The sequence below is a fragment of the Erpetoichthys calabaricus genome, chromosome 9, assembly GCF_900747795.2.
Source record: "Erpetoichthys calabaricus chromosome 9, fErpCal1.3, whole genome shotgun sequence".
NCBI lineage: Eukaryota > Metazoa > Chordata > Cladistia > Polypteriformes > Polypteridae > Erpetoichthys > Erpetoichthys calabaricus.
Genome location: NC_041402.2, coordinates 106,944,867 through 106,959,130, shown reverse-complemented (window position 1 = coordinate 106,959,130; position 14,264 = coordinate 106,944,867). Strand labels below are relative to the sequence as shown.

General features: G+C 38.7%; 1 protein-coding gene across 1 annotated transcript in view; it reads right to left on the bottom strand.

Moving 5' to 3' along the window:
- rfwd3 (ring finger and WD repeat domain 3) overlaps nt 1–14,264 on the bottom strand; it is a 134,600-nt gene that overhangs the window by 23,207 nt on the left and 97,129 nt on the right. The gene's annotated exons all lie outside the window — the stretch shown is intronic.

Sequence of the window (14,264 nt, the reverse complement as noted above, 5' to 3'; positions counted from 1 at the left end):
GGCAGCACTGACGGTACTTTTACAGCCTGAGTGATTCTCGGTTCTAAAGCTTACGCAAGACACATCTGTACAGTTGCCCGAGTGACACTCATGACTAATGCTTTTAGCATGGTTTTCGCAGCCCAAGTAACACTCAGGTCTAACACTAAGGAGGCTACAATTTAGCCTGTAAGGTGCTCAGTTCAGTACTAGGTCTCACCTGTTGGGCAAAGCATAATAGTGGTATTCACTAGCAAGCAGCTGCAACATTGGTAACAAGGAATGGGCCACGTTCATAATAAAAGCATGGAGCTTCCACATGGACATGCTATCAGGAAAATAAAGATTGTAGGCAACTCTGGGAGCTGTATAACAGGCATATGTGTAACCGTTTCGGACAAACTGATAGAGGAAAAGAAAAAAGCTGATGCGGAAACTGAAGATCAGCAGCAAAATGTACACTTAATTACCTTTATGTACAGTGCTAGATCTGGTTTCATTTTTATATATTAAGATTTATTTACTATTCTTCAGTATCAATGCTTGCATGGATGGGTGTTGGGCAAGGTGTGGGGACCAGCAGCTATGGGGCATCTGTTGGTAATTCACTGATTTTGACTTTGCGGACAATGCTGTGATCTTCGTGGAGTCAATAAAGGTTCTGATTGGGGCTTTTGAAAGACTAAGTGAGGAGTGTGCGTATCTGGGCTCGCGAGTTTCCTGGATAACAACTAAGATCCAGGCCTTTAATGTCCCCTTCAGCACAGTCATCAGCAGTGTGCCTGCCTGTGAAGAGAGTGTCAACCTTGTCAAGCAGTTTACTTACCTCAGCAGCGACATGTCTCTGGAGACTCTTCCTATGAAGCCAGTAGAAAGATTGGGAGTGCATGGGGGGGGGGGGGGTTTCATGAAGTAGCTGGAAAGGGGTGTGTGGTGCTCCCAATATCTAAGCAAAAGGACGAAGGTATAAGTTTTTAGAGTCCTGGTGCTTCCTGTCTTGCTACAGTTAGGTCCATAAATATTTGGAGAAAGACAACTTTTTTCTAAGTTAGGTTCTGTACATTACCACAATGAATTTTAAATGAAACAACTCAGATGCAGTTGAAGTGCAGACTTTCAGCTTTAATTCAGTGTAAATTCAGGGTGAACAAAACAATTGCATAAAAATGTGAGGCCAGTAAAGCATTTTTTTAACACAATCCCTTCATTTCAGGGCCTCAAAAGTAATTGGACAATTGACTCAAAGGCTATTTCATGGGCAGGTGTGGGCAAGTCCGTTGTTATGTCATTATCAATTAAGCAGATAAAAGGCCTGGAGTTGATTTGAGGTGTGGTGCTTGCATGTGGAAGATTTTTCTGTGAACAGACAACATGCGGTCAAAGGAGCTCTCCATACAGGTGAAAGAAGCCATCCTTAAGCTGCGAAAACAGAAAAAACCCATCCGAGAAATTGCTCCGATATTACGAGTGGCAAAATCTACAGTTTGGTACATCCTGAGAAAGAAAGCAAGCACTGGTGAACTCAGCAACGCAAAAAGACCTGGACGTTCACGGAAGACAACAGTGGTGGATGATCGCAGAATCATTTCCATGGTGAAGAGTAACCCCTTCACAACAGCCAACCAAGTGAACAACACTCTCCAGGGGGTTAGGCGTATCGATATCCACGTCTACCATAAAGAGAAGACTGCATGAAAGTAAATACAGAGGGTGCACTGCAAGGTGCAAGCCACTCATAAGCCTCAAGAATAGAAAGGCTAGATTGGACTTTGCTAAAGAACACCTAAAAAAGCCAGCACAGTTCTGGAAAAACATTCTTTGGACAGATGAAACCAAGATCAACCTCTACCAGAATGATGGCAAGAAAAAAGTGTGGAGAAGTTGTGGAACAAATCATTATCCAAAGCATACCACATCATCTGTAAAACACGGTGGAGGCAGTGTGATGGCTTGGGAGTGCATGGCTGCCAGTGGCACTGTGACACTAGTGTTTATTGATGATGTGACACAGGACAGAAGCAGTTGAATGAATTTTGAAGTGTTCAGAGACATACTGTCTGCTCAAATCCAGCTAAATGCAGTCAAATTGATTGGGCGGCGTTTCATGATACAGATGGACAATGACCCAAAACATACAGCCAAAGCAACCCAGGAGTTTATTAAAGCAAAGAAGTGGAAAATTCTTGAATGGCCAAGTCAGTCACCTGGGGCCTCATGTATAAACGGTGCGTACACACAGAAATGTTGCGTACGAACGTTTCCACGCTCAAATCGCAAAGTATAAAACCTAAACTTGGTGTAAAGCCACACACATTTCCACAGTAACTCATACCTTGGCGTACGCAATTTCTCCGCTCGGTTTTGCAGACTGGCGGCACCCATCATCAAAGCAGTGCTACTGTTCCTGTATGGTCACCCTTTTTTTTTTTAGCTCCACATTCCTGACGCGGCTTTATAAATACACTGAAGCTAACTGCATATTGTTTATTAGTGTAATGCATCTGATTGTAATTAACCTGCAGCAATATAATGGTCCAGGGAATAGCCATAGTATTCCAAATACCATAACAGCTTTAGCGTTGTAACTCTCACTGTATCATCTTCTTCTTTCAGCTGCTCCCGTTAAGGGTTGCCACAGCAGATCATCTTTTTCCATATTACTCTCACTGCACCACTCGGAGTATTTATATCACTGTATCTGAGTGGGTAATCACAGCAGCAGCTGATCGGAAAGAGAATTATCGGTACACAGCATGAAGCAGACGCTGCCTGAGCCAAGTCAAAAAGCTTCAGAGACTTCCCTGTACGGACTTCGCGGTTTAGAAAAAGTTTCATCCCAAGAACTATAAACGAACTCAATCAGTCCATCAAGTGCTCCTTGTAGAACTGTTTGTACTTATAAGTACAATCACCTCACTGTAAACTTGCACTACAGTTATAATATTGAACAACCTGAGCCACTTTATGAAGCGCGTATTTACATATGATGACGATATCATTTTTAAGATGAAATGCAGCAAAATATGTTGATTATACAGATACAACTTTAACTTTATTTAAATAATCTTTATTGTTAATAATTAAACATGTGAGGACACGGTGCCACAGCGCTAGCTAGCTCAGGGATTGTCCTTGCATTGCGTTGTATTCTTGCTGGTGCTGACGCGACACTGGAAGGATAGACGGATATAATAATTAAACATGTACTACGAAGATATTTCAATGTTCCTTAAAAGTTTTGAAGAATCGGCGTTTTAAGCTTACAAATGGCTTCACGTCTATATAGCTGATTGTGTGGCGATTGGGTTTTTGGAGAAAGAAAAGTAAGGACAGGAATTGGAGGTTAGTACGTTTGAAAGAGACAGTACTTCTGTAATAAATTATTTCATCGAAGGTCGCGCATGGCGCCGCAAACCTCTTGCGTGAGACATGAACAAGCACTGCGCCACCGTGTTCCCATGTTTAATAACATGCTTTCATTCCTATCATCATGAAAAAGATATCACGTATACATCTCAGTATTTTAATTATTCAGAGAGCTGTAATATCACGAATGTAATGGATTATGTGTCCTGTCGGAGAAAGAGAAAGCCCGTTTAAGAAGCAGGTAGTGATTCACACATGTAGAGTACATAGAAGATCAAATACAGAACAAAGCATTTAATGTGCCACTTTAGTTACAATGGGATTTGAGAAACTAGTAACGATTTTAAGATGAAGTTTATGAAGTTCTACTTTAATGACAAAATAAGCTACGTGATTAAAGTGGAAATTTCGAGATTAAAGCTGACATTTCATGCTTTTTTCCCCACTGTGTGCCTATTTTTTTTTGTCTGTACCCTAATAAGCTTTCATATGACACTCAGACGGTGGGCTACGACTCGGCTTTTCACAGCGACTTTGATATGTGATTTCTTTTTTATTTCGGGCACTGTGCGACTTTGTGAACTTGAGCCTTCGAGTTTCTCCGACACTCGATCAACTTCCTTTTGTTGATTATACCACTGTTTAAACCAACAAATAGTACGTTTTTCCTTTGCCTCCACTTGGTATTCGCTGAAATTCTTATATTTCCCCCCGTGCTTTTCCCATTGTCTTTTCACTGAAGGCTATTTATACTGATTTGCATATTCAAAGAGGCGTAATTCTGGGAGGAGTTGGGGTGGGACAGAAGGCACGTGCACGTACGTTACTTTTCACGCTGATCGGGATTTATGTAGTGGAAGAACGTGAAAGTTTGCGTACGTACAGATTCCTGCATCTGGATTTTTCTGTGCGTACGCACATTCCCGCTTTTGTGCTTACGCCATGTTATAGTGTGAGTTCTACGCACGGTGTTATACATGAGGCCCCTGATCTTAACCCAATTGAGCATGCACTTCACTTGTTGAAGACTAAACTTCAGACAGAAAGGCCCACAAACAAACAGCAACTGAAAGCCGCGGCAGTAAAGGCCTGGCAGAGCATTACAAAGGAGGAAACTCAGCATCTGGTGATGTCCATGAGTTCAAGACTTCAGGCTGTCATTGCCAGCAAAGGGTTTTCAACCAAGTATTAGAAATGAACATTTTATTTCCAGTTATTTAATTTGTCCAATTACGTTTGAGCCCCTGAAATGAAGGGATTGTGTTAAACAAATGCTTTAGTTGCCTCACATTTCTATGCAATCGTTTTGTTCACCCCACTGAATTAAAGCTGAAAGTCTGCACTTCAACTGCATCTGAGTGGTTTCATTTAAAATTCATTGTGGTAACGTACAGAACCAAAATTAGAAAAAAGTTGTCTCTGTCCAAATATTTATGGACCTAACTGTATATGGTTACAAGACATGGAAGCTATCCAGTGACCCGAGATGAAGGCTGGACTTCTTCAGTACTGTGTCTCCTTGGAGAATCTTTGGGTACTGCTGGTTTGACTTTGTGTCGAATGAGTGGTTACTCACAAAGTCCAAAATGAGGCACATTACCTGCATTGTAAGGGAGCATCAGTTACGGCACTATGGCCAGGAGATGCGATTCCCAGAGGGTGATCCAGCTTGCAGGATCCTCATAGTTGAGGAGTTGACCAGCTGGACCAGGCCAAGGGGACACACACGTTAGGGTTGCAGCAGATAGATGATCATTTCCGGAGGGTGGGACTGGACAGTGTGTCTGCCTAGGGTGTTGCCAAACAGGATCCCGAGCTGTTTGTTGTGTGGTGGGTGCGGCAACTTACTGCACCAGTGCATGCTCCCCAACCTGAACCTGAGTTTCACCACAACATCCCAATATATTTCACCCTTCTACAGGTGCAGAGTTTGACAGTGCTTGAAACTGCACTGCCCAGGGTCATTTATAACCTACTGGGAGGATTCACCTTTTTACATGGGAAATGACAAAGGTTAAGTGAAGGTAAGTGAAGAAACACCTGCATAATCCCAATTTTAGTAGTGTACATCAAATTCTAAACTCAATACAGCTTAGCTTTGAAGTTGAAATTTTGTAGAGTTCAGGATATCAATGAGAATGCTTGCAAACTGCATTTTCCATATTAAGCTCTCTTCGCTCACTAGAAAAAGATTCATTTTCATTTTCACAAATTGCATAACTAAACACGAACTAAGAATTTTTAAAGACATTTCTGCAGCAGAGGAAATGTCTTTAATATGCCATACTTTATTTTATTGTTTTTAATTAAAAGCAAATAACAAAAACAAAGTTTAACCCCCACCCAAAAGGAAAAGAGGAGAGCCAGCCAACAAAGCAAATTTTTTGAAAGCAGCAAGGAGGAAGAGTATCCATTTCCCTGATATAAAAAGCTTATTCTACAATGTTATTGATTAGATCTTGCCATGTTTTAAAAAAGTTTTCAACAGTTCTTCTGAGCAATAATTTTATTTTTTCCAATTTCAAATAGTATAGGACATCAGTTACCCAGGACTTAAAAGTGGTAGGGTGGGATTCTTCCAATTAGCAAGATAAATCTATGTGCTAGTAGTGAGGTAAAGGCAGATACAATTTGTTTGTCCTTCCCCACTATAAGATCATCTGGTAGTGCATCAAACAGCTGTTAATGGCTTAGGGGTGATTGTGACACCAATGCTGTCTGATAGGCATTCAAAGGTTTTTGTCCAAAATTATCTTAATTTGGTGCACACCCAAAACATGTGGCCCAGTGAGGCTGGAGCTAGATTGCAACATTCATGGGTTGAATCTTGCCATGGAAACATTTTGGATAGTTTAAATCAAGATAAATGCACTCAATAGAGAACTTTAAGTTGATTGAGTGCTTTGTGCATATGGAACTAGAGAATATTCTGTGCATGACTGCCTTCCAGTCCTTTGCTGAAATATTAAGTGAAGGATCCTTTATACATTGTACCCTGGGATCTTTGAAAGGAAGTAACTTTAAAATATTTTTATACTGTATGTTGTAGAGATTCTATCCATGTGTTCAAGACTGATCAAAATTTCTTCTGGAATAGAAACAGGTGAAAGGTGAGGAAAATTGGAAAAAGTTCCATTTAGCAAAGTTTCTAGCTTGAAAGTAGTGGAAAATTTGCGTTGATAAGAGGTTATATTTGAAGCTTAATTGCTTCTAGGAAGCAAAAACATTATCGATGTTCTAAATATTAAATACTGTGAATGTGTAAAAGGGTAGAACTTTCTATCTTAAAGTGTTTCCTACACTGGTTCTATATTCTGAGTGAATGAAGGGCAATTTGATTATTAGTGTATTGATGATAGTTTGTATTTACTGGAGCTCAGAGTAGATTTGATCTGCAAGATTTGAATTCTATTGTAGACCAGACTTGTGTATGTTCGTCAACTTGTGTCGATGTCCAGGAGCCTCATGCATAACGCCATGCGTATAATTCGCACTATAACATGATGTAAGCACAAAAGCAGAAATGTGCTTATGCACAAAAAAATCCAGATGCATAAATCTGTGCGAATGCCAACTTCCACATTCTTCCGCTCCATAAATCCTGGTCAGCATGCACACACCTTCTGTCCCGCCCCAACTCCTCCCAGAATTACTCCTCTTTGAAAATGCAAATCAATATAAATAGCCCTTAAGATCAGCCTTCTGTGAAAAGGCAATGGCAAAAGCAAGAGGGGAAAATAAAAGAATTTCAAGCAAATACCAAGTGGAGGCAAGGAAAAAAGTACTATTTGTTGGTTTAAACGGTGGTATAAACAACAAAAGGAAGTTGATCGAGTGACATAGCGTGTCGAAGAAACTCGAAAGCTCACGTTCAAAGTCGCACAGTGCCCAAAATGAAAAAGAAGTTGTCACATATCAAAGTCGCCGTGAAAAGGCGAGGCGTAGCCCACCGTCCGAGTGTCATATGAAAGCTTATTAGGATACAGAAAAAAAAAAAAGGCACACAGTGGGGAAAAAGCATGAAATGTCAACTTTAATCTCTAAATTTCCACTTTAATCATGTAGTTTATTTTGTCATTAAAGTAGAACATCATAAACTTCATCTTAAAATCGTTTAGTTACGATGGGATTGAGAAACTAGTAAATTAAAGTAGCACGTTAAATGCTTTGTTTTGTATTTGATCTTCTATGTGCTCTGTGTGTGTGAATCACTACGTGCTTCCGGGCTTTCTCTTCCTCTGACAGGACACAGAATCCATTACATTCGTGATATTACAGCTCTGTGAATAATTAAAATACTGAGATGTATACGTAATATCATTTTCATGATGATAGGAGTTAAAGCATGTAATTAAACATGGGAACACGGTGGTGCAGTGATTGCTCAGGTCTCATGCAAGATGCTTGCTGCGCCATGCGCGACCTTCGATGAAACACTTTATTGCAGCAGTACTGTCTCTTTCAGACGTACTAACCTCCAATTCCTGTCCTTACTTTTCTTTCTCCAAATAAACAATCGCCATACAATCAGCTCTGTAATAGACGTTAAGCCATCTGTAAGCTTCGAACGCCGATTCTTCAAAACTTTTAAGGAACATCGAAATATCTTCGTAGTACGTGTTTAATTATTCTATCCATCTATCCTTCCAGTGTTGCGTCAGCAAGATTACCACGTGAGGCAGGAACAATCCGTAAACATAGCGCCCAACGGCTTGCTAGTGGAGCGGCACCATGTAGTTAAAGTTTTATCTGTATAATATAATAAACATATTTTGCTGCATTTCATCTTAAAAATGATATCATCATCATATGTAAATACGCGCTTTATAAAGTGGCTCAGGTTGTGCAATATTATAACTGTAGTGTAAGTTTACAGTGAGGTGATTGTACTTATAAGTACAAACAGTTCTACAAGGAGCACTTGATGGACTGATTGAGTGTGTTTAGAGTTCTTGGGATGAAACTGTTTCTGAACCGCGAGGTCAGTACAGGAAAGGCTCTGAATCGTTTGTCATATGAGAGCAGTTCGATAGACAGCATGGCTGAGGCAGCATGTGGTTGATGCTGTATACCGATAATTCTCTTTCTGATCAGCTGCTGTACAGCTGTGATTCACACTCAGATAGAGTGATATAAATAAATAGTGGTGCAGTGAGAGTAATATGGAAAAAGATGATCCGATGTGGCAACACCCAACGGGAGCAGCTGAAAGAAGAAGAAGGAGGTGCAGTGAAAGTAACAACGCTAAAGCAGTTATGGTATTTGGAATAGTTTGACCATTCTGTGGAACATTATATAGTTACAGGTTAATTACAATCAGATGCCTTAAACTAATAAACAATAGGTGGTTAATTTCAGTGTATTTATATAGCTGCATCAGGGATGTGGATCTAAAAAAGAAAGGATAACCACATAGGAATAGTAGCACTTCTTTGACGCTGGGTGCCGCCAGTCTGCAAAACCAAGCAGAGAACTTGCGTACGATAGGGTATGAGCTACCGTGGAAATGTGTGTGGCTTATGCCAAGTTTAGGTTTTATACATCATGATTTGAACGTGAAAATGTTCTTACGCAACATTTTTGTGCATACGGATCATTTATACATGAGGCCCAGGTCTTTATGGCCTATATATTTGCTGCCCAGTAATAAAACTGAAAGTTAGGTAGTGCCATGACCTTTCTGCTTTACGTCATTGAAGAGTCATCCTTGGATGCGTGGAAGTTTAGAATTCCAAATAAATGAGGTTATGATTGAATCTAATTTCTTAAAAAGAGATTTATTAATTATATCTTATCCGTGTTGATTCTACCTGCTAATATGAGATGGAGGGTGGACCATCTATACACATCTTGTTTAATCTTTTCCATGCAGACAGCAAAAGTTTGGTGAAAAAGAACTTCATATTTACTTGTGATATTGATCTGCTAAGATAAATGGGGAAGTGTCCAGTCTATATTGTATGATATTCATGGGAAAAAACTTTTATTTAAGTTAATTTTTAGTCCAGATATCTTTTGAAAATCTGATAGTGCTTTTAGGACTGCTGGCATGGAAATTTGTGGAGTCCTCCTCCTCCTCCGATAATCCCCTTTGTCTCCGATGCATTTTTAAAGTAAACAGCCAATGAGTCAATGGTGACAGAAAAGAGGAATGGCGATAGGAGATATCCTTTTCAAATACTGCATTCTAGTTAGAAGTAGTCTGAAAAAATGTTGTTTATACAAACTGAGGCTTCTGGAGTAGTATACAGTATTTTTATCCATGAACATATCTTTGGGCTGAACCCAAATTTGTGCAATGTGGTGAATAGGTAGTTCCCATTCGACCATATCAAATGCTTTTTCTTCATCCAAAGACAGTAAGATCTCTGGGGTGTTAGATTTATTGGGTGAATATATTATATTAAACAAACGTCGAAGATTATAAGTGTCTACCTTTAATAAATGCAGTTTGGTCTTGTAATATTGGAAATCAACGCTTGCCAAAAAGCTTGAGGTAGAATATTGTTCTCTTTAGCTTCTATAAACGTTGCTAATAAAGGTGGAGCTAACTTATTTGAAAATTTTTATAAATTCCCACTGGGAAGTCATCAGGGCTGGCTGTTTCCCCACACTGAAGTGAGTTGTTAGCATCTAATAATTCTGAGAGTTTCAGATGTTTATCCAGTTCTACGGCACTAAGAGTATCTAGCTGTAGTATCTGTAATGCGTCAGAAAACTCATTAGATAATGCCTTATCTTTTTTAGACTGAATAGAATATAAGAACTTCTACTACTCTCTAAATGTGTAGTTTATATTTTTATGGTCTATGATGTTATCTCTGTCTGTGTTGGTAATTGGTATTGCATTGTGGACTTCCTGCTTGTGAATTTGTTGGGCTAAAATCTCATTGGCCTTCTCTCCATGATCATAATAATGAATAATAATTGTTTTTATACATATATACTGTATACACTCCAATCCAAACTTAATGAAGTACTAAACTGAATTGAAAACACCCCCTATCTATTACAATGTTGGTTTCCTTGTATTTACTATAATCTGTGTGAAGAAATAGGTTTCTTTACCAAATTCCATTAGTGCTGCCATATTCTTTTTGATAAAAAAAAAACAAAAAAAAAAAAACACACAATTTTCAACACCTGCATCACTTTAAACTGCACTAGTATGTCTTGTTTTACAATGCAGAGACTAGCACTGAAAACAATAGTCCAGATTAAGTATATTGTAACAGTTTAAATTTAATTCCCTCAATTTATATTTGAGGAAGTAAAATCTGTAACCTCACAGCCTATTCTGTACAAAGTCTACTTTTACACAAAGATAAGCTCAGTATGACTCCAAAGTCCTTTTTGTAAGGTGTGCATTCAGACTCTAGGACCCTCTAACATGATTCTGTTGATTCTAGTAAATCTGCTAATATCCCAATTTAGCTTCAAAGGCAAAGTAAACAATCTATTTCATTGCATTCTGGATCACTGATATAAATTAAAAAGAACAATTGCCATAAAATGATCTCTGTGGGACTCTGCTTAGAACATTATCTATAACATCACATAACTTGGAAAAAGTTCCTCATTGCTGTCATAGTTTAGGCTAATTTTGAACCAATCTGTAGACCATGTTATGAATTGCAGCTTATTTAAGTTTGATTAGTAGCATTTGTAAGTAGGCAGACATTTTTTGAAAATTGAAATACTTAATATTGCATGTACCTCACAGATAAAATGCTTGTCATATTCTTACAGAGCTGCCAAATTAGTCAAAAGGTTTGAATATTCAAATTAGAAATAAGCAAATTATTCAAAAATAAAGTATTGAAATGTCCTTGTACAATAATATGTGCCACTTTATACTTTATGAAATTAGTAATGTCACAGCAATAACAAACACCAATCATACAACAGAAAAAATAAGCGCCATCAAAATTCGCAGAAGCTGCACTGCCACCTTTTGTTTTTAGTATATTACTGATGGGTAAGTGCAAAAGTCCTTCTCGGGACAGTGAGCCATAAAAGCAGCTATGAAAGGGAACTGAAATGCATATGTGAAATCTGTATATTTCTTTACTTTTTTTTTTTAATTCATGCATGCAAATCATTAACAGCTTATGACACTGTTGCATGGGTCCACTTCTAAAACTCAGCTGGTGTCCTGCGGTGCAAACGTATTGTGACATATCTTGCTGTTAAACACACACAGGCAGAACAGTTTAAGATCTAGATAAATATGAGATTAGTAAAACAGTGACAGAGAGAGAATACCAAGCAAAGAAAAGAGCAGGATAGATAGATAGATAGATAGATAGATAGATAGATAGATAGATAGATAGATAGATAGATAGATAGATAGATAGATAGATAGATAGATAGATAGATAGATAGATAGATACTTTATAGAAAGGCAGTTTGAAGGCAGAATTGTTTAACTATTTTGAAAGTGTCCAACAGGCAGCAGCAGGATACAGTTAATATCACAACATTCAGAATAAAAAGCCATATGGCACCTATCACACATAAAAACAGGATTGTCACAATATTTTCAAGTCAGTGTCTGCACAATCTGTGTACTTTTTTCTCCTTTGAAGATGCAGCAATATTTCAATGAAGGAGTCCCAAATATTGTTTAATTACACCACATTGTGTCGAGCATTATGTGTCAAACAAGCAGCCACATAAGACAGAGACTAATTGTGGGACACAGAAGGCTGGGTGACGAGGCACTTTAAATTGGGGTTTAAAAGCATTGTAATAAAAGGAAATTCAGAATTGTGAAAGTTATTTTCCATTTGCTTTAATGAGAAGGCGTTAGCATTAAAAAAAAAAAAAATCAAGGATCTCAGGTTTAAGTGCGAATGGGACTGAAGCAGATTCAAAATTATACTTTAGAGCACAGGAGAAGCATTTACAAAAACTGCTGTTTGTAAACATGTAGATCAAAGTCCACAGTAAACACTATGTTTTGAAGGCATGTGGCTGTTTGTTTAATTTGTTATCTTTGTTAATAAAGCTATCAAAATTAGAAAAGGGCTTATTAGTAAAGTGAAGAGTAAAATATCACAGCTTTGAAAAGCGTGTATGAAATAACAATGCCACAAGTAGTGCAGACAAAACAAACGCCAGTTCTTTAACAATCGAATGGCAGCTTCTGCCATCCAGCAAAACCTTTTTAAATAAAATCAAATTATATTCGAAAAGCAAAGTTCGATCTCACAATCCTAGTTCCTTGCAATTCTAATATGATTAGACTGTACTTATTTAGGATGTTTATCATTTATAGGTAATGGACCTTTTTCAGTCAGGCTTTAGGCCCCAACACAGCACAGAAACCGCGCATTTACGTGTCCTAAATGATGTCCTTTTGGCATTGGACTCAGGACTCTACGTGATTATGGTTCTTCTCGATTTATCTGCTGCCTTCGACACAATCGACCACGACATCATGATCTCCCGACTCGAATCCTGGGTTGGTGTATCTGGCTTAGCCCTCGACTGGTTCAGGTCATATTTCTGCAACAGGACTCTTAGAGTCATGCTAGATGATTTTTCATCTGAATCAGTCCCACTCCCATGTGGTGTCCCCCAGGGTTCCATTTTGGGGCCACTACTTTTTTCAATTTACATCCTGCCTTTAGGTGCAATTTTTAGAAAACATGCAATCTCGTATCACCTATATGCTGATGACTGCCAAATTTATTTCTCCCTCAAGTCAACTGACTCCACTAAACCTCTTCTCAACTGCTTATCTGACATTAAGGACTGGCTGGCTGTAAACTTCCTTCACCTGAACGATTCAAAAACCGAGGTCATTGTTTTTAGTCCCGACCGCAAACAGACCCTACCCCTTGACCTCGACTTTCTTCCCATTCCAGTAACTTCGTCTGTTTCCAATCTTGGAATCAAAATGGATATGGTCCTGAAAATGGATGCTCAAGTCAACAGCACAGTAAAATCCTGCTTTTTCCATCTCAGGCGAATTGCCAAACTCAAGCCAATTCTGCCTTACCACCTCCTGGAATCAGTAATCCATGCATTCATTACGTCCCGGCTCGACTATTCTAATTCCTGCCTATATGGTATTAGTAAAGCCACTCTTTCGAGACTCCAATTGGTTCAAAATGCGGCTGCAAGACTTTTAACTGGAAGCAGCAGAAGCCAACACATTACACCGATTTTAAAAACCCTACACTGGCTGCCGGTTAGCTTCAGAATTGATTTTAAGATACTCCTCTTAACCTATAAGGCACTAAATGGTCTAGCCCCTGCCTACTTGAGTGTCTTGCTCCATCGTCACAATCCCCCTCGTGTTCTTAGATCCGCAGATCAGCTGCTCCTAACCGTTCCCAAGGCACGTTTTAAAGCTCGTGGTGAAAGGGCTTTTTCTATCTGTGCACCCAAGCTCTGGAACTCCTTACCTTTAGTGGTTAGGCAAGCCGCTTCAGTCACCACATTCAAATCACACCTAAAAACGCACTTCTTCACATTGGCTTTTAATTCTTAACCTGTCTTATTCCCACTTGCTTTTTGCTATTTCTCTGTTTTATTGGGTCCCCTGACCTGTTTTTTAATGTCTCTGTTTTAATTCTCTCTTAATATTTGTTTTTAATATTTTGCTTTTAGTCTTGCTTGTTTTAACTGTACAGCGCTTCGGTCAGTTGTAATGCTGTGTTTTTAAGTGCTTAACAAATAAAAATGGTATGGTATGGTATTTATACGCATATATTTTACACAAAACAAATTTTAACTCTTTGTTCATAATTTTTTTTTTTTTTTTTTAACCTAAGCATCAGGGAAAAAAAAAGAGTTTATACTCCAATACAGAGCCTTTTTGAACACGGTGTTTCCAGTAAAAATGCCATGTGCCAACACTATCAGAAATATAGTAATTGTCGTTTTATATGCCAAGACAATTTGCCTTT